This window comes from Eschrichtius robustus, chromosome 11 (assembly GCF_028021215.1).
Source record: "Eschrichtius robustus isolate mEscRob2 chromosome 11, mEscRob2.pri, whole genome shotgun sequence".
Classification (NCBI taxonomy): Eukaryota; Metazoa; Chordata; class Mammalia; order Artiodactyla; family Eschrichtiidae; genus Eschrichtius; species Eschrichtius robustus.
The window spans coordinates 40,929,308-40,955,955 of record NC_090834.1 but is presented as its reverse complement, the minus strand read 5'-3'; the positions used below and the strand labels follow the sequence as shown (position 1 = coordinate 40,955,955).

Below are 26,648 nucleotides of genomic sequence, written 5' to 3'. Positions count from 1 at the left end.
CAAGATTTACCCTCCCACGTGAAACAACTAAAAACCATGACAAAGTAGAAATGTATATATTTTTAAGAAGGCACACAAGTACTTGACATTAGGAAACAAAGGGCAGTGACTCCTAAGATACAGTAAACTAATGAGGGAAAACTTACAACTGTCCAAGCTTACTTCCTAAAGAACATTTCCAAGCTGATGAACAGAGAGGGGGAAACTAGGCAAAACCCAGTGGTCTCCCTGAGTTAAAGGGATGCAGCTGAAGAGTCTGAGGAAGACAAGACAGTTAAAGTTACCAGAGCAAAGTAAAGCTGAGGAGAAGACTATACAGAAGGGAACTCCAGATATCTGCAGAGTCCCCCTCTAGTATGCAGCAGTGCACTTATCAGTATATGTATGTTAGGAATCTATCTAAAACCAAGGAAAGAACCACTTAAAAGGATTAGAAGAAATTGCCTGGGAACTATGCCCAGCAAGGCTGGAAAAACTCATAATCCATGGAGCATTAGGCAAAGTACTCAGGAAGATCTTTCCTCGGTAGTGGGGAGTAATTAGCTTTAGACTGATCCCTGTTACGGACCCACCTAACAAATCATAAAAGCAAGATCCAAGAAGATAAAATTTGTTACAAGTCACTTAACCATAACACATCAAGAAGAATTATTGAAATATAAAAATAGCCAGAACCCAACAAGTGAAAATTCACAAATCTTTCATCTAATCAAAGATCACCAAGCCCTACAAAGACACAGGAAAATATGACCCATAATTGAGAGAAAATCCAATCAATCAAACCAAACTAAAATGATACAGATATTAGAATTATCAGAGAAAGACATTAAAGCAATTATTATAACTGTATTCCATACGTTCAAAATTTAAGTAAATGGATATAGATATTCAAAAGACCCAAATTTAAATTTTTTAAAATTAAGACTTTTTTAGAGGAGTTCTAGGTTCACAGAAAAATTGAAGGGAGGTACGGAGCTTCCTTACATACCCCCTGGCACCACAGATGCCTGGCCTCCCCCATTATCAGTACCCTCTACCAGACCAGTACATTTGCCAAAATTGATGAATATACATTGACACATCCTAATCATCCAAAGTCTGTACATTACGATTTACTCTTGGTGTTGTACATTCTATGAATTTGGGAAAATGTATAATAACATGTATCCATCATTATAATGTGATACAAAGTATTTTCACTGCCCTAAAAATTTTCTGTGCTCTGCCCATAGTTTTGCCTTTTCTAGAACGTCATCTAGTTGGAATCCTACAGTGTTTCTAGTCTTTTCAGATTTGCTTCTTTCACTTAGTAATATTCATATTTGTTTCCTCCATGTCTTTTCATGGCTTGATAACTCATTTTTTTAGCACTGAATAATATTCCATTATCTGGATGTACCAGTTTATTTATCCATTCACCCACTGAAGGACATCTGAGTTGCTTCCAACTTTTGACAATTATAAATAAAGCTGCTATAAACATCACGTGCAGGTTTTTGTATGGACGTAAGTTTTCAGCTCCTTTGGGTAAATATCAAGGATTGTGATTGTTGGATTGTATAGTAATAGTATGTTTAAGTTTGTAAGAATCACCAAACTGTCTTCAAAAGTGTCTGTACCATTTCACATGCCCACAGCAACGTAAGAAACTTCCTATTGCTCTACAGCCTCACCAGAATTTGATGTTACCAGTGGTCTGGATTTTGGCCATTCTTACAGGTGTGTAGTGGATCTCATTGTTGTTTTAATTTGTATTTCCCTAATGACTTGTGATGTGGAACATCTTTTCATATGCTTATTTTCCATCTGTTTATCTTCTTTGGTGAAGTGGGTGTTTAAGTCTTTGGTCCATGTTTTAATCAGGGTGTTTCTTTTCTAAATGTTGAGTTTTAAGAGTTATTTGTACATTTTGAATAACAGTCTTTTATCAGATGTGTCTCTTGAATTTTTTGAATTTTATTTTATTTATTTTTTTATACAGCAGGTTCTTATTAATCACTCATTTTATACATAACAATGTATACATGTCAACCCCAATCACCCAATTCATCACAACACCACCCCACCCCCATCCCCCTCTGCTTTCCCCCATTGGTGTCCATACCTTTGTTCTCTACGTCTGTGTCTCAATTTCTGCCCTGCAAACTGGTTCATCTGTACCATTTTTCTAGGCTCCACATACATGCGTTAATATGCGATATTTGTTTTTCTCTTTCTGATCTACTTCACTCTGTATGACAGTCTCTAGATTCATCCACATCCCTACAAATGACCCAATTTCGTTCCTTTTTATGGCTGAGTAATATTCCATTGTATATATGTACCACATCTTCTTTATCCATTCGTCTGTCGATGGGCATTTAGGTTGCTTCCATGACCTGGCTATTGTAAATAGTGCTACAATGAACATTGGGGTGCATGTGTCTTTTTGAATTATGGTTTTCTCTGGGTATATGCCCAGTAGTGGGATTGCTGGGTCATATGGTAATTCTATTTTTAGTTTTTTAAGGAACCTCCATACTGTTCTCCAAAGTGGCTGTATCGATTTACATTCCCACCAACAGTGCAAGAGGGTTCCCTTTGCACCACATCCTCTCCAGCATTTGTTGTTTGTAGATTTTCTGATGACGCCCATTCTAACTAGTGTGAGGTGATACCTCATTGTAGTTTTGATTTGCATTTCTCTAATAATTGGTGATGCTGAGAAGCTTTTCATGTGCTTCTTGGCCATCTGTATGTCTTCTTTGGAGAAATATCTATTTAGGTCTTCTGCCCACTTTTGGATTGGGTTGTTTGTTTTTTTAATATTGAGCTGCATGACCTGTTTATATATTTTGGAGATTAATCCTTTGTCCGTTGATTCGTTTGCAAATATTTTCTCCCATTCTGAGGGTTGTCTTTTCGTCTTGTTTATGGTTTCCTTTGTGTGCAAAGCTTTTAAGTTTCATTAGGTCCCATTTGTTTATTTTTGTTTTTATTTCCATTACTCTAGGAGGTGGATCAAAAAGATCTTGCTGTGATTTATGTCAAAGAGTGTTCTTCCTATGTTTTCCTCTAAGAGTTTTATAGTGTCTGGTCTTACATTTAGGTCTCTAATCCATTTTGAGTTTATTTTTGTGTATGGTGTTAGGGAGTATTCTAATTTCATTCTTTTACATGTAGCTGTCCAGTTTTCCCAGCACGACTTATTGAAGACACGTCTTTTCTCCATTGTATATCCTTGCCTCCTTTGTCATAGATTAGTTGACCATAGGTGCGTGGGTTTATCTCTGAGCTATCTATCTTGTTCCATTGATCTATGTTTCTGTTTTTGTGCCAGTACCATATTGTCTTGATTACTGTAGCTTTGTAGTATAGTCTGAAGTCAGGGAGTCTGATTCCTCTCGCTCCATTTTTTTTCCCTCAAGACTGCTTTGGCTATTCGGGGTCTTTTGTGTCTCCATACAAATTTTAAGATGATTTTTTCTAGCTCCGTAAAAAATGCCATTGGTAATTTGATAGGGATTGCATTGAATCTGTAGATTGCTTTGGGTAGTATAGTCATTTTCCCAGTATTGATTCTTCCAATCCAAGAACATGGTATATCTCTCCATCTGTTGGTATCATCTTTAATTTCTTTCATCAGTGTCTTATAGTTTTCTGCATACAGGTCTTTTGTCTCCCTAGGTAGGTTTATTCCTAGGTATTTTATTCTTTTTGTTGTAATGGTAAATGGGAGTGTTTCCTTAATTTCTCTTTCAGATTTTTCATCATTAGTGTACAGGGATGCAAGAGATTTCTGTGCATTAATTTCGTATCCTGTTACCCTACCACATTCATTGATTAGCTCTAGTAGTTTTCTGGTAGCATCTTTAGGAATCTCTATGTATAGTATCATGTCATCAGCAAACAGTGACAGCTTTACTTCTTCCTTTCCGATTTGGATTCCTTTTATTTCTTTTGCTTCTCTGATTGCTGTGGCTAAAACTTCCAAAACTATGTTGAATAATAGTGGTGAGAGTGGGCATCCTTGTCTTGTTCCTGATTTTAGAGGAAAAGGTTTCAGTTTTTCACCATTGGGAATGATGTTAGCTGTGGCTTTGTCATCTATGGCCTTTATTATGTTGAGGTAGTTTCCCTCTATGCCAACTTTCTGGAGAGTTTTTACCATAAACGGGTGTGGAACTTTGTCAAAAGCTTTATCTGCATCTATTGAGGTTATCATATGGTTTTTACCCTTCAGTTTGTTAATATGGTGTATCACATTCATTGATTTGTGTATATTGAAGAATCCTTGCATCCCTGGGATAAATCCCACTTGATCATGGTGTATGACCCTTTTAATGTGTTGTTGGATTCTGTTTGCTAGTATTTGGTTGAGGAATTTTGCATCTATATTCATCAGTGATATTGGTCTGTAATTTTCTTTTTTTGTAGTATCTTTGTCTGGTTTTGGTATCAAGATGATGGTGGCCTCATAGAATGAGTTTCAGAGTTTTCCTTCCTCTGCAATTTTTTGGAAGAGTTTGAGAAGGATGGGTGTTAGCTCTTCTCTAAATGTTTGATAGAATTCACCTGTGAAGCCATCTGGTCCTGGACTTTTGTTTGTTGGAAGATTTTTAATCACAGTTTCAATTTCATTCCTTGTGATTGGTCTGTTTATATTTGCTAATTCTTCCTGGTTCAATGTTGAAATGTTGTACCTTTCCAAGAATTTGTCCATTTCTTCCAGGTTGTCCATTTTATTGGCATATATTGCTTGTAGTAGTCTCTTATGATCCAAGGGGGGAAAGCGGCGGGGTGGTGGGGGTGGGGGTGTGATGAATTGGGCAATTGGGATTGACATGTATACACTGATGTGTATAAAATTGATAACTAATAAGGACCTGCTGTATAAAAAAAGAAATTAAATTAAAAGAAAAAAATACTAGCAACCAGAATCCAAGAGCAATTAAACGTATCATACACCATGATCAAGTGGGGTTTACCCCAGGAATGCATGGATTCTTCAATATATGCAAATCAATCAATGTGATACACTATATTAACAAACTGAAGGATAATATCCATATGATCATCTCAATAGATGCAGAAAAGCTTGTGACAAATTTCAACACCCATTTATGATAAAAACCCTCCAGAAAGTAGGCATAGAGGGTACTTTCCTCAACATAATAAAGGCCATATATGACACACCCACAGCCAACTTCGTTGTCAATGGTGAAAAATTGAAACCATTTCCTCTAAGATCAGGAACAAGGCAAGGTTGTCCACTCTCACCACTATTATTCAATATAGTTTTGGAAGTTTTAGCCACAGCAATCAGAGAAGAAAAAGAAATGAAAGGAATCCAAATCAGAAAAGAAGAAGTAAAGCTGTCACTGTTTGCAGAAAACATATACTATGCATAGAGAATCCTAAAGATGTTACCACAAAATTACTAGAGCTAATCAATGAATTTGGTAAAGTGGCACGATACAAAATTAATGCACAGAAATCTCTTGCATTCCTATATACAAAGGATGAAAACTCTGAAAGAGAAATTAAGGAAACACTCCCATTTACCATTGCAACAAAAAGAATAAAATTCCTAGGAATAAACCTACCGAAGGAGACAAAAGATCTGTATGCAGAAAACTATAAGACACTGATGAAAGAAATTAAAAATGAAACAAACAGATGGAGAGATATATCATGTTCTTGGATTGGAAGAGTCAACATTGTCAAAATGGTTATACTACTCAAAGCAATCTACAGATTCAATGCAATCCCTATCGAACTACCAATGGCATTTTTCACAGAACTAGAGCAAAAAATTTCACAATTTGTATGGAACACAAAAGACCCCAAATAGCCAAAGCCAAATCTTGAGAAAGAAAAATAGAGCTGTAGGTATCAGGTTCCCAGACTTCAGACTATACTACAAAGCTACAGTAATCAAGACTGTCTGGTACGGGCACAAAACCAGAAATATAGATCAATAGAACAAGATAGAAAGCCCAGAGATAAACCCACGCACATATGGTCACCTTATCTTTGATAAAGGAGGCAAGAATATTCAATGGAGAAAAGACAGCCTCTTCAATAAGTGGTGCTGGGAAAACTGGACAGCTACATGTAAAAGAATGAAATTAGAACACTCCCTAACGCCATATACAAAAATAAACTCAAAATGGTTTAAAGACTTAAATGTAAGGCCAGACACTGTAAAACTCTTAGAGGAAAACATAGGCAGAACACCCTATGAAATAAATCATAGCAAGATCCTTTTTGACCCACCTCCTAGAGAAATGGAAATAAAAACAAAAATAAACAAATGGGACCTAATGAAGCTTAAAAGCTTTTGCACAACAAAGGAAACCATAAACGAGATGAAAAGACAACTCTCAGAATGGGAGAAAATATTTGCAAATGAAGCCACTGACATAGGATTAATCTCCAAAATTTACAAGAAGCTCAGGCATCTCAATATCAGAAAAACCAACAACCCAATCCAAAAATGGGCAGAAGACCTAAATAGACATTTCTCCAAAGAAGATATAAAGATGGCCAACAAACACATGAAAGGATGCTCAACATCACTAATAATTAGAGAAATGCAAATCAAAACTACAATGAGGTATCACCTCACAATGGTCAGAATGGCCATCCTCAAAAAATCTACAAACAATAAATGCTGGAGAGGGTGTGGAGAAAAGGGAACCCTCCTGCACTGTTGGTGGGAATGGAAATTGATACAGCCACTATTGAGAACAATATGGAGGCTCCTTAAAAGACTGAAAATAGAACTACCATATGACCCAACAATCCCACTACTGGGCATATATCCTGAGAAAACCATAATTCAAGAAGAGTCATGTACCACGATATTCACTGCAGCACTATTTACAATAGCCAGGACATGGAAGCAACCTAAGTGTCCATCGACAGATGAATGGATAAAGAAGATGTGGCACAAATATACAATGGAATATTACTCAGCCATAAAAGGAGCAAAATTGGGTCATTTGTAGAGACGTGGATGGAATTAGAGTCTGTCATACGGAGTGAAGTAAGTCAGAAAGAGAAAAACAAATACCATATGCTAACACATATATACAGAATCTAAAAAAAAAAAATGGTTATGAAGAACCTAGGGGCAGGACAGGAATAAAGATGCAGATGTAGAGAATGGACTTGAGGACATGATGGGGGGAAGGGTAAGCTGGGACGAAGTGAGAGAGTGGCATGGACTTATATATACTACCAAATGTAAAATAGATAGCTAGTGGGAAACAGCCGCATAGCACAGGGAGATCAGCTGGGTGCTTTGTGACCACCTAGAGGGGTGGGATAGGGAGGGTGGGAGGGAGATGCAAGAGGGAGGAGATATGGGGTTGTATGTAAATGTATAGCTGATTCACTATGTTATAAAGCAGAAACTAACACACCATTGTAAAGCAATTATACTACAATAAAGACGTTAAAAAATATTAAGGTAAAATAAAGATATTTTAGACATTAAAAATCTGAATAATTCTTCACTCACAGGCTCACTTTTTTTTTTTAATGTTGAAGAAAATCCTTCAGTTAGAAAGAATATGATACCAGGTAGAAGCTGGATCTATATAATAATGAAGAGCAACAGAAATAGTAGTTACATGGGTAAAATATAAATTCTTTTTCTTATTTTTTAAATCTTTTTAAAATAATTATCTTTTAAAAAGATAATTGACTGAACAAGAAGAGTAACACTGTAGAGTAGGGCTTATATCATATGGGATAAGAAAATGCATGACAACGGTAACATAAAGGTCAAGAAGGAAAATTAGAAACATACTATTGGAGGGGTTTTATAAAACGTGTGAAATGGATATAATATCACTAGAAGGTAGACTGTGACAAATTAAATATATATACTGTAAACACTAAAGCAACCGTTAAAATAACAAAACATAGAGTTATGGTTAATAAGCCAACAAAAGAGAAAAGCTGGAATAACACAAAAAAGATTAATTCATGCATAAGAAGGCAGAAAAATAGGAAAAGGGAAACAAAGAACAAATGGGGTAAATAGAAAACAAAGAGTATGATGATAGACTCACACTATCCATATCAATAATCACATTAAACATAAATGTTCTATTCTAAACACCCCAAGTAAAGACAGAAAATGTCAGATTAGATTTTTTTTAAAAAGCAAGACCCAACTATATGTTACCTTTGAAAAGTGTATTTTATATATAAAGATGTAAATAACTTAAGAGTAAAAGAATGGAAAAAGATATACCAGTCTAACACTAATCAAAAGATAGTAGAAGTGGCTGTATTAATATCATAAAAAGTAAACTTCAAAGAAAAGAATATTACTAGTGGTAAAAAAGGTTATTGCATAATGTTAAGAGTCAATTCATCATAAGGACATAACAATCCTAAATGTTTATACTAATAAGAGAATTTTAAGATACATGAAGCCAAAAAATGATAGAACTGAAAGGGCAAATAGATAATCCACAATTATTATCAGAGATTTAAATATTAGTCTTTCAATAATTAATAGAACAAGTAGACAGAAAATCAGCAACGATATGTACACTTGAACACTATCAATCAACTTGATCTAACCTATGAAATGAACAAATGAAATTAGATGAAATGGTCAAATTCCTTGAAAGACACAAAGTACCACAGCTGACTCTTCAAAGTTGCCCCATATATTAAAGAAAGTTAATTTAGTGGTTAAAAACTCTCTCACAAAGAGAACTCTGGGCCATGATTACTTCATCAGTGAATTCTACCAAGCATTTAATGCAAAAACAATACCAATTCTGGCCAACTGTTTGTAGCAGTTTTAGTTGTAATATCCAAAAACTAGAAAGAACCCAAATGTCCATCCAAAGTTGAATGAATAAGCAAATTGAGTATTTCCATACAACAGTATACCACTCAGAAATGGAAAGGTATGAACTATTGATAAATGCAGCAATTTGGATGAATTTCCAGTTCATTATGGTGAATGAACAAAGCCATGCATAAAGAGCATATACTACGTGATTCTGTTAACATACAGTTCCAGAAAATGCAAACTATAGTAACAGAAAGCACATCAGCGATTGTCTGGTGATGGGAGGTAGGAAAGAAGAGGAGGAGGGATGACCAAGGGGCACAAAGAAACTTTGAGGGGTGACGGACATGTCCATTATCTTGATTGTGATAATGTTTTCATGAGTTTAACATGTTAAAACATAACAAATTATACATTTTAAACATGAGCACTTTGAGCTAATTAATCTCAATAAAGCTGTTTAAAAGGGAAGATTAAAAGCAGACACAATGAAGAAGAATAGTTTAGAGGAATAGACTGGAGGTAGGCTCCGAGTCAGTGCTATCCCTGTAGTCTAGCCAGACTGTTTTTCCCTAGGTGACTTTAACATTTTCGCTTTACTGAAAAAACTATTTTTAACCTGAGTGGATTAATTAGTAACCTTGTTTAAAATGGGAAATAACTCTAAATGGTTAAAGTGTATTGGTCTTTCTTATCTAAGTAAGAACTACTTTAATATGATCATTTTTCCTGATTCCTAGGAAATATTAAATGCACAGTAAGGAAATTGTTGCTGTTCATGAGCTCCTATTATTACAACAACATTAATAATAGATAATATTTATTGGGCATTTAGCACAGGCCAAACACTGTGCTAAGCACTTCATGTATAGTATCATATTTGATTCTCACAGCCCTCTGAGTTAGGTAAATTATTAACCCCAAGTGAAAGGGAAAGAAACTAAACTTTAGAAGAAATATTAAGTAACATACTCAAAGTCAAATGGCTGGTAAATTATAGAGCCAGCACCTCAGTCCATGTCTTTGTTCATTTCTTTCACCACTCTGTCCCAAACCCTGCAATGTAAAAGCCAATTTCACCTGAACTAAAAGCCAAATAACTTACTGTCATACCAAGGGCCTACAAGATATCCATGCCCCCTCCCCACAATCCCCAGTCACCTCACCTCCCATTTCCTCTTGACAATACTTCATCTAGCTCAATCTGCTCCAACTCACTTATCTCCTTGTATTTTTTAGGTATGCCATTCAAATCCCTCAGGGTCTTTACAGTGGCTAATTCTTCCAGGGCTACTCTAAATGCTTGTGCAGTTAGAACTCTACGGGGCTCTAAGAGTTGCTGTTTCATGAGCCTGATTTCCATCTTCCTGCAATGCTATCCTCTCAGATATGCACGTTTTGCTCCTTCACCTCCCACACGTCTTAGCTCAAATTTTAGTCTCAGTGAAGCTCACATTCGCATCTCAGTCCCTCTTTTCTTTTTTTTTTTTTTATAAATTTATTTATTTATTTATTTTTGCTGTGTTGGGTCTTCGTTTCTGTGTGAGGGCTTTCTCCAGTTCCGGCGAGCGGGGGCCACTCTTCATCGCGGTGCGTGGTCCTCTCACTGTCACGGCCTCTCCCATTGCGGAGCACAGGCTCCAGACGCGCAGGCTCAGTAGTTGTGGCTCACGGGCCCAGTTGGTCCACGGCATGTGGGATCTTCCCACACCAGGGCTCGAACCCGTGTCCCCTGCATTGGCAGGCAGATTCTCTACCACTGCACCACCAGGGAAGCCCAGTCGCTCTTTTCTTACTTAATTTTTCCCCATAGCAATTAATGTCATTCTAAGTAAAGAAAAATTAAAAATTTAAATTATTAGCATATTTTATTGTTCACATACATATTGTGCAAAGTCAGTTTTAAGTACAGAATAAGAGCACTTAACTTGTATGCAAAAATCATCAAAATTAAACAATTCTTAGTTCATAGTTTATACATATGCATTTCATTCTTATCAGAATAGTGGGAAACCTGCACAAAACTAACTTAACTGTTTTTCTTTCACCTCTTGATACAGGCACATTCTACCAATGCTCTCTACCCTTAGTTTATTGATAAGTGAGGAGGGACGGAAAACAAAAGGAATTTTGAGCTGCCTTACCTTTCTCATTTCTTCAATGTCATCATTTTCAGTGGAAGTGGTTGGCTAATACCAGGAAGTAACACAATTAAGAGAGGATATGATAGAGCTCTTTGGTACCTCATGTTTCTTAGAACACCATTGCCTTCTTTTTGCCTTTGAAGCAAGGTCTGGTTCAAATGGAAAACTTTCCCGTCAGTGACCCTGCTTACTCAGTCTTAGATGTCACATACTTACTCTATACTTGCTCCAAGTTTGCTGAACTCCCATGTATTATGAGCTCACTAGAACTTTGTGCTCATGGGGTGCTGAAAATTCTGTATGCAAATGGAACAGCAAGGAATGATAGACACATGTATCGTGTACATCTCCTTTGATCATGCACATGGTCCATTGTCCCGTCAAACTTTCACTTACAAAACTCAAATTCAAAGATAAATCATTAAGTCTCAAGATGGCAGCAGCAGAGCTTCTACCCTAGTCCAAGTTACCATCATTCTCTTCCCAGAAAAATGCAACAGCCTCCTAACTGGTCTTCCTGCTTCCACTCTTCCCAGTCCCCAACCTTCATTCTAGTCTTCATGTGGCTACTGGATTATTTGAAAAGTAATAAATAAATAGATCATGCCACTCTGTTGCTTAGAATCTTCTGATATCTTCTCCTTAACCAGACATCCCATTGTCCCTCTTCCATAAGTAAAAAGTTCATTTCCATATCCGAACTTTGGAAGTTGCTGTTCTCTCTGCCTTTAGTTTCACTTGACTGCCTCCTTCTCACCATTTAGGAACAAACTCAAAACTGTACCTTCGGTATTAGTGAAGTAAATTATGAAACATCAATAAAAGAGAATACAGAAATTTCAAAATAATTATATAATATAGATATTGCCATGGAAGAATATTCACAACATGTTAAGTGTAGGAAGCAGTTTGCAAAACATATAATTGTATCCTACTTTTGTTTTAAAACAGATATCAATCAAAAAGCACACACATACAAAATCTGAAAGAAAATACAGCAAAACATTAAGAGTAATTATTTTTTAGAGGTGATGTTTTAGATGAATTTTTCCTTGTTTTCATTTTTTATATTTTATGACTATTCCCAGTGAATATGCGTATTTCATGTAATTTTTGAAAGCATACATGGATGAAAGTTTAATATGGTAAGCAACATCATGAAGAGCCTTTCTTGAACCACTTAGCTAAGCTAATTAATCCCTTTCCCATCATTCTTCTTTCCAAAGGAACTAATCATATATGGATTGCAATAATAATAATGGTAGTTAATAATAATGGTAGTTAATATTAATGAGCATTTACTTGGTGTCAGGCATCTTGGTAGGTACTTTATTTTTTAAAATTATTTATTTATTTATTTTTGTCTGCATTGGGTCTTCATTGCTGCACACAGGTTTTCTCTAGTTGTGGCGAGCAGGGGCTACTTTTCATTGCAGTGCACGGGTTTCTCATTGTGGTGGCTTCTCCTGCTGTGGAGCATGGGCTCTAGGCACGCAGGCTTCAGTAGTTGCAGCACATGGTTTCAATAGTTGTGGCACGCGGGCTCAGTAGTTGTGGCACGCGGGCTCAGTAGTTGTGGCACGTGGGCTCTAGAGCATAGGCTCAGTAGTTGTGGCACACGGGCCCAGTTGCTCTGTGGCATGTGGGATCTTCCTATACCAGGAATCAAACCCGTGTCACCTGCATTGGCAGGTGGATTCCCAACCACTGTGCTACCAGGGAAGTTCCTTGGTAGGTACTTAAACTCATTATTTAATCGTTGCAACTAATCTCTGGGTTAGGTACTATCATCATCATCATCATCATTGTTATTACTATTTTCCTTTTAAAAAATAACAAAATGAGGGGCTTCCCTGGTGGCGCAGTGGTTGAGAATCTGCCTGCCAATGCAGGGGACACAGGTTCGAGCCCTGGTCTGGGAAGATCCCACATGCCGCGGAGCAACTGGGCCCGTGAGCCACAATTGCTGAGCCTGCGCGTCTGGAACCTGTGCTCCGCAACAAGAGAGGCCGCGATAGTGAGAGGCCCGCGCACCGCGATGAAGAGTGGCCCCCACTTGCCACAACTGGAGAAAGCCCTCGCACAGAAACGAAGACCCAACACAGTCATAAATAAATAAAAATTTTAAAAAAAACAAAACAAAAAAACCAAAATGAGATATTTAAGGCTCTGATTATTTAGACAATTGGCCCAAAGTTGCACAAGCTATAAACTGCAGAACTGGATCAAACCTATGTCTGTCTCAAAAATCTACACTACATCACCTCTACTCAATCCAATAGAGTGTTCTCAATTTTGGTTAGCACATAAATTAATACCAAATGGAGCAGTTATAAACCCCTAACGATGAAGTTTAGTCCCCAAATCTTCTTGTAGTCAAAAAATATAGTCGAGCAAGAAAATAATTTCAAAATTATTTAAGACCTTTACTAGAATTTCTTGACTACCATAAATAAGATTCATAGTGTGAAGTTATAATTCTTTAACATTTTTTGATTCTTGCATCCACTATTCTCATCCTTCCAGGCACACACTCCTCCAAGATCTAGACCCTCATTTCTTCCTCTCTCCCCTCTTCATCTTGATTTCCCATGAAAAGCCCAAAAGAATTCACCTAGCAATTTGGAGGGTTGGAGAGAAGAAGTGACCAAAGATATGATCCTTTGAGTAGGCAAAAAGAAGTAAAAGACTAGGGACTCTCATTCTATGATTTTTTTCCCATCACATCAAGTTATAGTCACTACCATGTGAGGGTTTATGATGTTTTACATTACCAAAAAGCATAATTTTACTCAGAAATACTGGGCTCCATGGAATGCCCTCTGAGCACTGTGTTTGAACTGTAAAGGGAAGGTAAATAAAAGCTAGAGGTGGAACTGACTTCACAGAGCCTGGAGTTAGATCTTGGCAGTTCTGTGGCATTTAGGATGAGCACAGAGTGAAATGAGGGCTTCTGAAAGAAGAGCAAAGGTACCAGTATGGGAATGAATAGACTTAGGAGATGGGCATGAGCAGGTGCTAGACTACCTGCCTAGTAAAATTTCTACAAGAAGAAAAGACGGGTGACAGGGTTCATTCTTTTCTCCAGCCACAAAGCTGAAGGACCCCCTAAGTATTACCTTGGAAGAAAGGATAAACATGTCTTTCATATTTAGGTTTCTTCTAAACTTGTTCTCGTTTTAGAAAACTAAAACTGGCTCCAAGCCCACTGATTTTCACCTAGAAAAATAAGAACTGGATACTTACCCAGACTTCTGCTTGTAGCTAAACAGCCAAATGGACAGTGGATAGAGAAACTATTCAAAAAATAGCTGAATAAGCTATCTTGGGGATTAATGAGATTTCTTAAAATGAATAAGCAGTCCATGTGGCTTTATTTAACAGTAATTTTTTGACATGGCTTTTTCCTCTTTTTTCCTTTTTTTTCACATTAATTTCCAAGTCAACACTAGCACAGCGAATAAACCACTCTTTGGGATTGTTTGAGAACTACAGAAATCAACAGAAATATTCCTGTCTGCTTTTGAAGAGTCCCCTTTCAAAATATTTTTTAATCTCACCTAATGTTCACAGTTTTGGAAGAAAGGGCTATAATAGGCACTTTTAACTACCAATGCTGCAAGGAAAAGACTCATGAATATAGTCTTCCCAGGATGAGTTGACATCAATACTGTGAGCAGCACTTATCAAACCTTACCCAAGGCCTGATTCAGGATTTCCAGTACTACTTCAATCCAGGAGACAACTTTATGGAAGTAGACGGTAGTTGACCCAAGATCCAACAGAATGTAAATAAGTTACATAGCACTGAATAAAATCAGTGAGGAAAACCTACATGTAGTCGCTTGTTTTATTTTTTTTTTAACTTTTTATTTTATATTGGAGTATAGTTGACGAACAATGTTGTGTTAGTTTCAGGGGTACAGCAAAGTGATTCAGTTATATGTATGTATATATCTATTCTTTTTCAAATTCTTTTCCCATTTAGGTTGTTATATAATATTGAGCAGAGTTCCCTCTGTTATACAGTAGGTTCTTGTTGGTTTAAAATATTGTTGGTAGTGTTTTTAATGTTCTGTTTTATGATGAACATATAAGACTTCCTTTTCTCTTCCCTCTTATTCTATTTCTAATGCTCAGTTTAACAGGCTATACTTGTGAAAACTGAAAGGACACACTCCGAATGTTTTTTATTCCCACTGACCCCTCAGAATTAAGTAAAATTATCCTCTGGGACATCTTAATATAGATTATAGTGTAATGAATCATTAAGGGAATCTAAGGATGATGGTAAGTCTGGTTACTGGAATCCAAAAGACTGCTTTCATGTTTGGTTAAACTTACAAAAATCACAATTGACCTTTGACAAAAAGAGATAAAACACTACTAAGTTCACATTTTACAATTTCTAATTAAGATTCATATATAAATGAGCAAACTATACTTAGATGTCATCTCTAGAGTAATCTACCATGATTCTACAGAAAATATGTAAGATACCGATTGCCCTGTTTACAAAATACTTAGGACAGTGAACAGATATTATTACAACTACCTGAACTGAGATGCTTCACCGTTAATGGCATTGTGATTATTTATGTAGGATTTTTAGGAATCAGTCGTTAAGCCAGGATATAATTGGACAGATCTATTGTGTAACCAAAGCTATGCTGGTAATGTCGTGTTGGAAAATAAATTCCATTTAACTATGTATGATGTATGCTGGTAATGTCGTGTTGGAAAATAAATTCCATTTAACTATGTATGAGCTATGCTGGTAATGTCGTGTTGGAAAATAAATTCCACTTAATTATGTATGAAGGGCTCAACATTAAGGAGCAAACCTCTACCTGTCTGTCTCAAAAGTCTATACTTTACATGAAGAATCAATATCTACAAAGCCTTCTTAGGAGGTCTGTGCTTGCAGCTGGTAGTAAGAAAGATCACTTCCTGGCAAGCCAGGAATCTCATTGAATTGGGAGAGCCTGCAGAAGGAGAAATTCATTCGCAATTATGGGTACTAGAGGTAAAACCTGATGGAGATTGATTTCTCAGTTTCAGTTTCTTAGCCTTCAGAATAGATAAGCTAAGAGTAGTAGAAAAAAATCTCTGGAATGAGAAGGGCTATTGAAAATACAACCCTAGATTCCTTTCATAACCTCCAGAAAGATATTAATTAGGTGAGCTTTCCTCTAGTTTTGCTGACAATACAATACAAAGGCTTATGATATAACACTTCTTGCTGCACTTATGTAAATGAACCAGGCCAAATAGAACAGAATATACACAATCGGAAGACAGTTTCTGAGATTACCTGTAATAGCTATCACTAAATCAGTACAATAATATAAATTATTGTACCGTTAGTGTATGAGTCATGCCTCTATATGTGTGCTATGTATTAAGCCTATGTCTAATTTCAACTGCCTTTAAAAACTATAGAAGGCAGTTAACTAAGCAACAAGTTCAGTTAATAATCTTAGCACAAAAATGTATGAGATCAGCTTTTATGTCAGTATGAGGATGTGTGCGTGCATGCATTACCTAGAATAATATTCAGTTTACTTGTGATTGCAGAGGAAATATTCAGGAAAATGTATCCAGAACTGGAAAATAAGGCAAAGAGATGATTCTGTGACCTTTTACTGTCATACTAGGGCCCATCTGAGACTCATCTGAGTCTCTAGAGAAATGGTAACTTTGACTAACAACTGATTAGGGTTCAGATGTTTTTTATCTAACTTAGTAATCTTATTTCACCCTTCTTATTTTCACTGAGTATATATATAAATCCCAGTTTCTCATACCTTCATTGAACTAGCTTTGTCATTCGATGGTCCCTCCATTAATTATTTAAATGAAACTTTGACACATGCCAAATATCTTTCTTTTTTTAAATTGTGGTGAGAGCACTCAACATGAAATCTATCCCCTTAACAAAATTTTAAGTGTACGATTCAGTACTGTAGACACAATGTTTTACAACAGATCTCTAGAATTTATTCATCTTGAATAACTGAAACTTTATACCAGTTGAATAGCCACTTCACATTTTCCCCTCCCTTCAGCCCCAAGCACCCACCATTCTACTCTCTGTTTCTATGAGTTTGACTATTTTAGATTGCTCATTTAAATAGATCCATGCAGTACTCATACTTCTGTGACTGGCTTATTCCACTTAACTTTCTCCAGGTTCATACATTTAGTCACATGTGTCAGGATTTCCTTCTTTTTTTAAGGATAAAATATATTCCATTGTATGTATATACCACATTTTCTTTATCCATTCATCTATTCATAGACATTTAGGTTGTTTCCCCATCTTGGCTATTGTGAATTCGAGCTCTGTTAGTTCTTAAAATTTTTTTGAGTATTCAGGGTCCTTTGTGGTTCCAAATGAATTTTAGAATTGTTTTTTCTATTTCTGTAAAAATGCTATTGGGATTGTGATGGGGATTGCATTGAATCTGTAGGTTTCTTTGGGTAGTTTAGTCTTTTTAACAATATTAAGTCTTAAGAAGGCTTTCCATTTATTTGTGTATTCTTTAATTTCATCCATCAGTGTTTTATAGTTTTCATTTACCAGTCTTTCATCTTCTTGGTTAAGTTTTTTTCTAAGTATTTTTTATGCTATTGTAAACAAAATTGTTTTATTAATTTTCTTTCAGGTAGTTAGTTATTAGTGTATAGAAATACAACTGATTTGTTTAATGTTGATTTTGTATCCTACAACTTTACTGAATTCATTAGTTCTAACAGCATTTTTGTGCAGTCTTTAGGGTTTTCCATATATAAGCTTCTGTCATCTGCAAACAGAGATAACTATACTTCTTCCTTTCTGATTTGAATGCCTTTTATTTCTTTTTCTTCCCTGATTGCTCTGGCAAGGGCTTCCATACTATGTTGAATAGAAATGGTAAGAGTGGGCATCCTTGCCTTGTTCCTAATATTAGAGGAAAAGCTCTCAGTTTTTCACCATTGAGTAAGATGTTAGTTATGGGCTTCTTATATATGGCCTTGATTATGTGGAAGTAAATTCCTTATATTCCTAGTTTGCTGCAAGTTTTTATTTTGAAAGGGTGTTGAATTTTGTCAAACGTATCTATTGAGATGCACCATGGGAATTTTTTGTCCTTCATTCTGTTAATGGGGCGTAGCACACAAATTGATTTTCATATGTTGAACCATCCTTGAATCTCAAGGATAAATCCCACTTGGTCATGGTGTATAATCCTTTTAATGCACTGTTGAGTTCAGTTTGGGAGTGTTTTGTTGAGAATTTTTACATCTATATTCATCAGGAATATTGGCCTGTAGTTTTCTTTTCTTGCAGTGTCTTTGTAGGGTTTTGGCATCAGGGTGATGCTGGCCTCATAGAATGAATTTGAAAGTGTTACCTCCTTTTTAAATTTTTGGAAGAGTTTGAGAAGGATTGGTATTAATTCTTCTTTAAATTTTTGGTAGACTTTACCATTGATGCCATCTAGGCCTAGGCTTTTCTTTGTTGGGAGGGTTTTGATTACCGATGCAATCTCCTTACTAGTTATAGGTCTGTTCAGGTTTTCTATTTCTTCATGATTCAATCTTGGTAAATTATACATTGCTACAATTTTACCTATTTCTTCAGGTTATCAAATGTTTTGCTGTATAATGGTTCCTAGTAGTCTCTTATGATCCTTTTTATTTCTTTGTCATCATTTATTTATTTGAGTCATCCCTCTTTTTTTTCTTACTTATTCAAGCTAAAGTTTTGTCAATTTTGTTAATCTTTTTTCAAAAACCTTTATTTTATTGATTTTTTTCTATTGTTTGTCTATTCTGTATTTGATTTATTTCTGCTCCAATCTTTTATTAGTTTCTTCCTTCTACTAATTTGGCCTTAGTCCATTCTTCTTTTTCTCATTCTCTTAAGGTATAAAATTAGGTTGTTTATGTGAAATCTTTCTTTGTTTTTAATGTAGGCTCTTATCACTATAAACTTCCCTCTTACTACTGCTTTTGCTGTGTCCTATTATTTTTTTATTATTTATTTATTTATTTTTGGCTGTGTTGGGTCTTCGTTTCTGTGCGAGGGCTTTCTCTAGTTGTGGCAAGCGGGGGCCACTCTTCATCGCGGTGCGCGGACCTCTCACTATCGCGACCTCTCTTGTTGCAGAGTACAAGTTCCAGATACACAGGCTCAGTAGTTGTGGCTCACGGGCCTAGTTGCTCTGTGGCATGTGGGATCTTCCCAGACCAGGGCTCAAACCCATGTCCCCTGCACTGGCAGGCAGATTCTCAACCACTGCACCACCAGGGAAGCCCCATGTGTCCTATTATTTTTAATATGTTTAACTTACATTTTCATTTGTTTTGAGATATTTTCTCATTTTTCTTTGATTTTTTTCCTTTGACCCATTGGTTGTTTAGGAGTGTGTAGTTTATTTCAACATATCTGTGAATTTTCCAGTTTTCTTTCTGCCTTTGATTTCTAGTTTTATTCCATTTTGGTCAAAAAAGATACTTAGTATGTTATCAGTCTTCTTAAATTTTTGAAAAATTGTTTTGTGGCCTAATATGTAACGTATCCTGGAGAATGCTACATGTGTACTTGAGAAGAGTATACAGTTGACCCTTGAACAATGTGTGGGCTAGGGGCACCAACCCTTCACACAGTTGAAAATCCACATATAATCTATAGTGAGCCCTTGAACTCCATGGTTCCTCCTTATCCACAGTTCCACATCAATAGATTCAACCAGCTGCAGATATGTAGTGTTATAGCATTTACTCTTACAAAAGTCCATGTGTAAGTGGGCCCACACAGTTCAAACCCTTGTTGTTCAAGTGTCATCTGTGTTCTGTTGTTGCGTGGAATGTTCTGTATATGTCTGTGAGGTTCATTTCACCTATGGTGTTCTTCAAGTCCACTATTACCTTATTGATTTTCTGTCTGGATGTTCTATTCATTTTTGAAAAAAGTGGTGTACTTAAGTCTCTTAGTATTATTATATTACTATTTCTTCCTTCAGTTCTTTAATGTTTGCTTTATATATTTGGGTGCTCTGATGTTGGGTGCATATATATTTATTACTGTTATATCTTTCTGGTGAATTGACCCTTTTATCATTATATAATTCCTTCTTTGTCTCTGTGATAGTTTTTGTCTTAAAGTCTATTTTGTCTGATATAACATAGCCTCTTCTCTTTTGGTTACCATTTATATGGGATATACTTTTTTCTCCTTTTACTTTCAGCCTATTTGTGATACTTAAAACTAAAATGAGTCTCTTATAGAGTGCACATAATTGAATATTGTGGGGTTTTTTGATGCATTCAGCCACTCCATGACTTTTGAATGGGGACGTTAATCCATTTACACTTAAAGTAATTACTGACAGGAAAGGACTTACTGTCACCATTTTGTTAATTTTTATTTTCTATCTATCTTATAGATCTTTATTTTCTATTTTTCTCTTTTGCTGTCTTCCCTTGTATTTTGCTTAATTTTTTATTGTGATATACATTTCTTATTTTCTTTTGTGTTAGTTCTAGACTATAAGAGATGTCTGTTTTTTCTAATGTGCAGATACAAACGCAAAGAGTCAAGGAAAATGAAGAAAGAGGGTACCATGCCTCAAACAGAGGAACAAGATGCTCCAGAAACTAACCTTACGAATAAGGAAATATATGAGTTACCTAACATAGAATTCAAAATACTCAATAAATTCAGGATAAAGAAGAAGATACTCATGAATTCTGGAGAAAAAAGCATAAACAGAGTGAGAATTTTAACAAAGAGATAGAAAATACAAAAAAAAAAAAAAAAAAAGGAACCAAACAGAAATCTTGGCCCTGAAGAATACAATAACTGAACTGAAAAATTCAATAGAAGAATTCAACAGCAGATTAGATTAAGCAGAAGAAGGAATCAGTGTATTTGAAGATAAGAGATTTGAAATTATCCAGACAGAGAAACAGAAAGAATAAAAGAATGAAATGGAGTGAAGAAAGCTTAAGGGACTTAGGAAACATTATCATGTAGACCAATATATGCATGTCCTAGAAGGAGAAGAGAAAAAGAGTGAGCCAGAAAGCTTATTGAAAGAAATAATGGCCAAAAACTTTCCAAATCTGGGGAAGGGAATGGATTGTCAGAGCCAGGAAGCCCAAAGGATTCCAATAAAATGAAACAAAGAAATCTACACCAAGAAACATGATAATCAAATTGTCAAAAGTCAAAGACAAAGAATTTTGAGAGCAGCAGGAGAAAAGCAATTTGCGATGCAGAGGGGGAAACCCCCCCCCCCATAAAACTACCAACAGATTTCTCAGCAGAAATCTTGCAGGCCAGAAGATACTATATAATATATTCAAAGTACTGAAAGGAAAAAAAACTACCACCAAGAATACTACACCCAGCAAAATTCTCCTTCAGAAATGAAGGAAAGATAAAGACTTTCCCAGACAAATAAAAGCTGAGGGAGTTCATCACCAGTAGAAATGCCTTCTAAGAAATGCTAAAGGGAGTTCTTCAAACTGAACCAAAAGGATGCTGAACAGAAATATGAAGCATATGAAAGTAAAAAACTTACTGGTAAAGGTAAATATATATATTTGTATATTTATATACAAAACAAAATACTATAATGGCAGTATGTAAGTCACTTTTAATTCTAGTATAAAAGTAGTTAAAAGACAAAATTATTTAAAGTAACTGTAAGTATAAAAATATATTAATGGATACACAATATGAAAAGATGTCAATTGTGACATTAATAACATAAAGGAAGCGGGGGAAATAAAGGTGTAGCGTTGTTTATGCAATTGAAGTTAAGTTGTTATCCTCTTAAAATAGACTGTTATACCTATAAGATGTTTTATGTAAGCCCCATGGTAAACACAAAGAAAATGTCTCTTTTTAAGAGAATTTAATCATTTGAAAAGTATGGTTTTCCATCTTTGAATTCAGATACTGTCTTATATGTACTTATGTACTTTTAACTTGGCATTTAGAACATAACACGTTTTATTTAGAACATAACACATTTATTTCTTATTGATAGTACTTTTGCTCATTTACACCATAAGCTTCTTAAGAGCAGGACAATGTCTTATATCTCTATACACCTTAGCTTCACATGAACTGTCTTAAGTCTTGGAGCCATTTGCTCTAGTTAGACCCTATAGGTCAGGAGGAGCAAAGTTTTGCTCAAAGCAAAGCTTAAAAGAATGAAATTAATTATTGAAATATATGTATCTTGGTGCTGGAAAACTGCTGATGTCTCATTACCAACCCTTTTCATATATTTTTTCAATAGTTTAAAATATCTTTTACTATCACTCTCACCAGAATTACTCCTACTTGTCCAATAGGTCAGACCTGATAAAATTTTAAATTGCCAGTTTCTGGAAAGTCTTTCTTGAACTGCCCACATTATCCCATATATTCTCTATCAAGACACTTAGGACATCTTTTTCAAAATAATAGTCTGTTCAGTTGTTGGCACCATGAAATCAGAACTGTGTCTGTCTTACTATTGAATCCCCAATGCTCAGCCTTGTACAATAGGCACTTAACTAATGTTTGCTTAATAAGTGATATCTCTAGTGTTTCTACTTCCCTCTGCAACATAAACTTTTTTTCTCTTGCTACCAGCTGACAAACTTTTCATTCTTTTTCTGTACTTTTTACTAACTCATAGTATCTGCTGCTTTATAACATCTACTTTGCCAGTATCCTGATTCTTATTCTTTCTCTTGTAACTTTCAAAGTCTCCATTGGCCCTGGTCCTTCCTCATGACAATCCTCTACCCAAAAAGTCTCAGTTTGAGATACTGATTCTTATAATCTTCCAGGGTAAATTTCAGAGAGAATCTCATTTGTTCACCTCTTCTTTTCATATCAGGCTGTATTATGGATTTTAAACATGGCTATCTAAACCCCTTCTTTATCAGGAGGCATATTTTCCTAGAAAGCATTATGGGTGTGTCAGCTATTATAGTTGAAATATGTTGTATAAATGATTATAAAAATACCAAAACTTTTTGCTAGTTTCCAAAAATTCATAATCTGAGCTATACAAAAATCAGATATTTTATCCTCACAATGTACCCTCCAGAGGTGGCAAAACAAGTACTGCCTTCCTTTCAGCAACTGAGGAAACTGCACAGAGAAGTTGATTGACTAGCTGAAGATCACACAGTTAGTCAGAAAACTGTTTACCATGACAGGGGTCTTAATCCTGGGTTTTTTTCAACTGGGCCTCTTCCATTTTCTCAGTCAAGTCTTCTTTCACTTCTTAATACCCAGAATACCTATTCAAGTAAGCTTCAGAGGAGTTCTGTTACCATACCTTTTATGGAGAGGATACAGAAGAAATTGGAAGAATGGAGATTACTGATGGAGACTCTTAAAAGTTTGAATTGAAATTTCTGTGATTAGCCTAAAGTAATACAATTCAATCCTTCCCATTCACTCCTCCTCAATAATAAATAACCAAGTCTGCTAGGATTAAACAGAAATTTCTTTGCATTTGTTTTTTGACCATGAAATGTCTCATTGGGGAGTTGCCATGGAGACCGTGATGTCATGAACAACACAATGTACTGCCCTGAAACCTCAGAGAATCAAAGATAAGGTTTGATGGGAGCATTTTCTGGGCAAGTTTATTGCACTTAACAAGAAAATGGAAACTTGAGAGAAAAGCATTTCTAAACATTGCACGCTGCTGGGGGTGTGTTGATGTGGTCACTGAAAACTTCACAAAGGAAAGTGCCTTTACAGTTTAAACACACTAAGAGGTCAGATTGAGGGGATGAATAGAGTATGTTACCAAGCAGGCTGCACTTTGGACAGACTGTTCCCAAGCTAAGAATGGCTAAATTTTTGGTAGCACAGCAAAATCTCTCTATTGGATTTTTTGGTCATGTTGAAAATTCACTGTGGGATTAAATGGAAATAAGAAACTTTTACACTAAATAAATTAGCAGAGCTTCATACACATTCAGGACCACATGAGCTATGGTCTTCTTCAATGTCAAGTGTTGGACACCGTGCCATGGGCTTTCCATCTCCAATTCCCTTCCTTTACACTCAGCCTTCTCCACCCGAACTATATTCTGGCTCACCATCAGAGAGTTGTTTTTGTTGTCTGTTTTGTTTTTTGCTTCCTTCTTACAGACCACAACTTTCCACAGGAAGAAAAAAAAACAATCCTAAAGGAAAAAGAATAATGAAATGAAAAGGAACTGAGATGAGACCAATGCAGGTGATAGGACGGAAAAACTGCAGGTTTGATTATTGAAATAGGGGTTGTTAATGATAGATGAATATGATGAGCAGGTGTGTACATGTCAAAGAATCAGCATGTTCTTGGTCAATTCTGAGATTCTCTCAGATACATGGAGTGGTGCCAACTTTCAATTTAAGAGTTTCAACATCTTTTGAGTTCCTGAGATTCTACATGGCAGGGACTTTAAAGCTTATGGGATTATAACAAAGCAGATTAGCTGTAATAAAAAACTACCTTTGTGAAGGTATGTTCATTTCTCATCTGTCTTTTTTTTAACCCCCAGGTGAAATTCACATAATAGAAAATGTATCGTTTTTAAATGAACAATTCAGTGGCATTTAGAACATTCACAATGTTGTGCAAACACCACCTCTACTTAGTTCCAAAACATTTTTACCACCCCACAACGAAGCCTTGTACCCATTAAACTGTTACTCCCTAAATCTCCCTTGCTCCAGCCTCTGGCAGTCATCAATCTGCTTTCTGTTTCTATGTATTGATATTTACCTTTTCTGGATATTTCACATAAATGTAAATATACAGTATGTAACCTTTTGTGTCTGGGTTCTTTTACTTGGCACAGTGTTTTCGAGGTTCATCTTCATTGTAGCAGATATCAATACTTCATTCTTTTTGTGGCTGAATAATATTCCATTGTATATATAAACCACAATTTGTTTATCCATTCACCCATTGATGAACATTTGGGTTATTTCCACCTTTTGGCTGTTGTGAATCATGCTGCTATGGACATTCATATACAAATATTTGTTCGAGTACCTGTTTTCAGTTCTATTGGTTATATACCTAGAAAAGGAATTGCTGGGTCATATCATAATTCTATGTATCACTTTTTGAGAAATTGCCAAACTATTTTTCACAGTGATTGAACCATTTTACTTTCCCATCAGCAGTGTATGAGGATTCCAATTTCTCCACATCCTTACCAACAATTGTTATTTCCCATTTTTTTAATAGCCATCCAAGTGGGTATGGAGTGGTAAGACATTGTAGTTTTGATTTGCATATCCCTAATGAATATGATGTTGAGCATATTTTCATGTATTTGTTAACAATTTGTACATCTTCCTTGGGGAAATATCTATTCATATATTTTGCTCATATTTAAATTGTGGGGTTATTTTTTTTTGTCTCTTTGTCATTGAGTTGTAAGAGTTCTTCATATATCCTGCATCCTAGGCCAGTATCAGATATGCTATTTGAAAATATTTTCTCCCATTTTGTAGGTTGTCTTTTTATTTTCTTGATAATGTTCTTTAATATGCAAATTTTTTATTTTGATAATGTCAAATTTATCCTTTTTATGTGGATGCTTTTGGTGTCATGCCAAATCCAAGGTCATGAAGACTTACTCATATATTTTCACTTAAGAGTTTTATAATCCTTTGTTTCTTTATTGATCTTCTGTCTAGATGTTCTATCCATCGTCAAAAGTGAGGTATTGGGACTTCCCTGGTGGTGCAGTGGTTAAGAATACGCCTGCCAATGCAGGGGGCACGGGTTCGAGCCCTGGTCCAGGAAGATCCCACGTACTGCGGAGCAACTAAGCCCGTGCGCCACTACTACTGAGCCTGTGCTCTAGAGCCCGTGCGCCACTACTGCTGAGCCCGCGCGCCCCAACAAAGAGTAGCCACAACTAGAGAAAGCCTGCGCGAGACAATGAAGACCCAACGCGGCCAAAAATAAAAAAATAAATAAATAAATTTATAGGGCTTCCCTGGTGGCGCAGTGGTTGAGAAGCTGCCTGCCAATGCAGGGGACACGGGTTCGAGCCCTGGTCTGGGAAGATCCCACATGCCACAGAGCAACTGGGCCCATGAGCCACAATTACTGAGCCTGCGCGTCTGGAGCCTGTGCTCCGCAACAAGAGGGGCTGCAATAGTGAGAGGCCCGCGCACCGCGATGAAGAGTGGCTCCCGCTTGCCACAACTAGGGAAAGCCCTTGCACAGAAACGAAGACCCAACACAGCCATAAATAAATAAATAAATAAATAAATAAATTTTTTTAAAAAATGTGAGGTATCGAAGTCTCCAGCTATAATTGTAGAACTATCACTCCCTTCAATTCTGTTGATGTTTGCTCCATACATTTGGGGGGCTCTGTTGTTTGGTGCAGATATGTGTATAATTATATCATCCTGACCAATTGATCCTTTTATCAGGATATGATGACTTTTTTCATCTCATAACAATTTTTAGAGTCTATTTTGTCTAATTAGTATAGCCACCCAAGCTCTCTTTTTTTGTTACTATTTGCATGGGATGACTTTTTTCATCCTTACACTTTCAACCTATTTGTATCTTTGGATCTAAGGTGAGTCTCTTGTAGACAGCACATAGTTGGATCATTTTAAAAATCCATTCACCAGTCTCTGCCTTTTGATTGGTGAGCTAACTTGCTTTTTT

The 26,648-nt window shown here is 36.0% G+C and overlaps 1 long non-coding RNA gene across 1 annotated transcript in view; it reads left to right on the top strand.

Annotated features, from left to right (window-relative positions):
* LOC137772422 (uncharacterized) overlaps nt 1-26,206 on the top strand; it is a 119,071-nt gene extending 92,865 nt beyond the window's left edge. Inside the window, exons 2-3 of the long non-coding RNA XR_011075473.1 lie at nt 20,516-21,529; nt 25,655-26,206. This is a non-coding gene — a long non-coding RNA (uncharacterized lncRNA). The remainder of the gene's footprint in view (nt 1-20,515; nt 21,530-25,654) is intronic.
* The last annotated feature ends 442 nt before the right edge of the window (nt 26,207-26,648 follow it).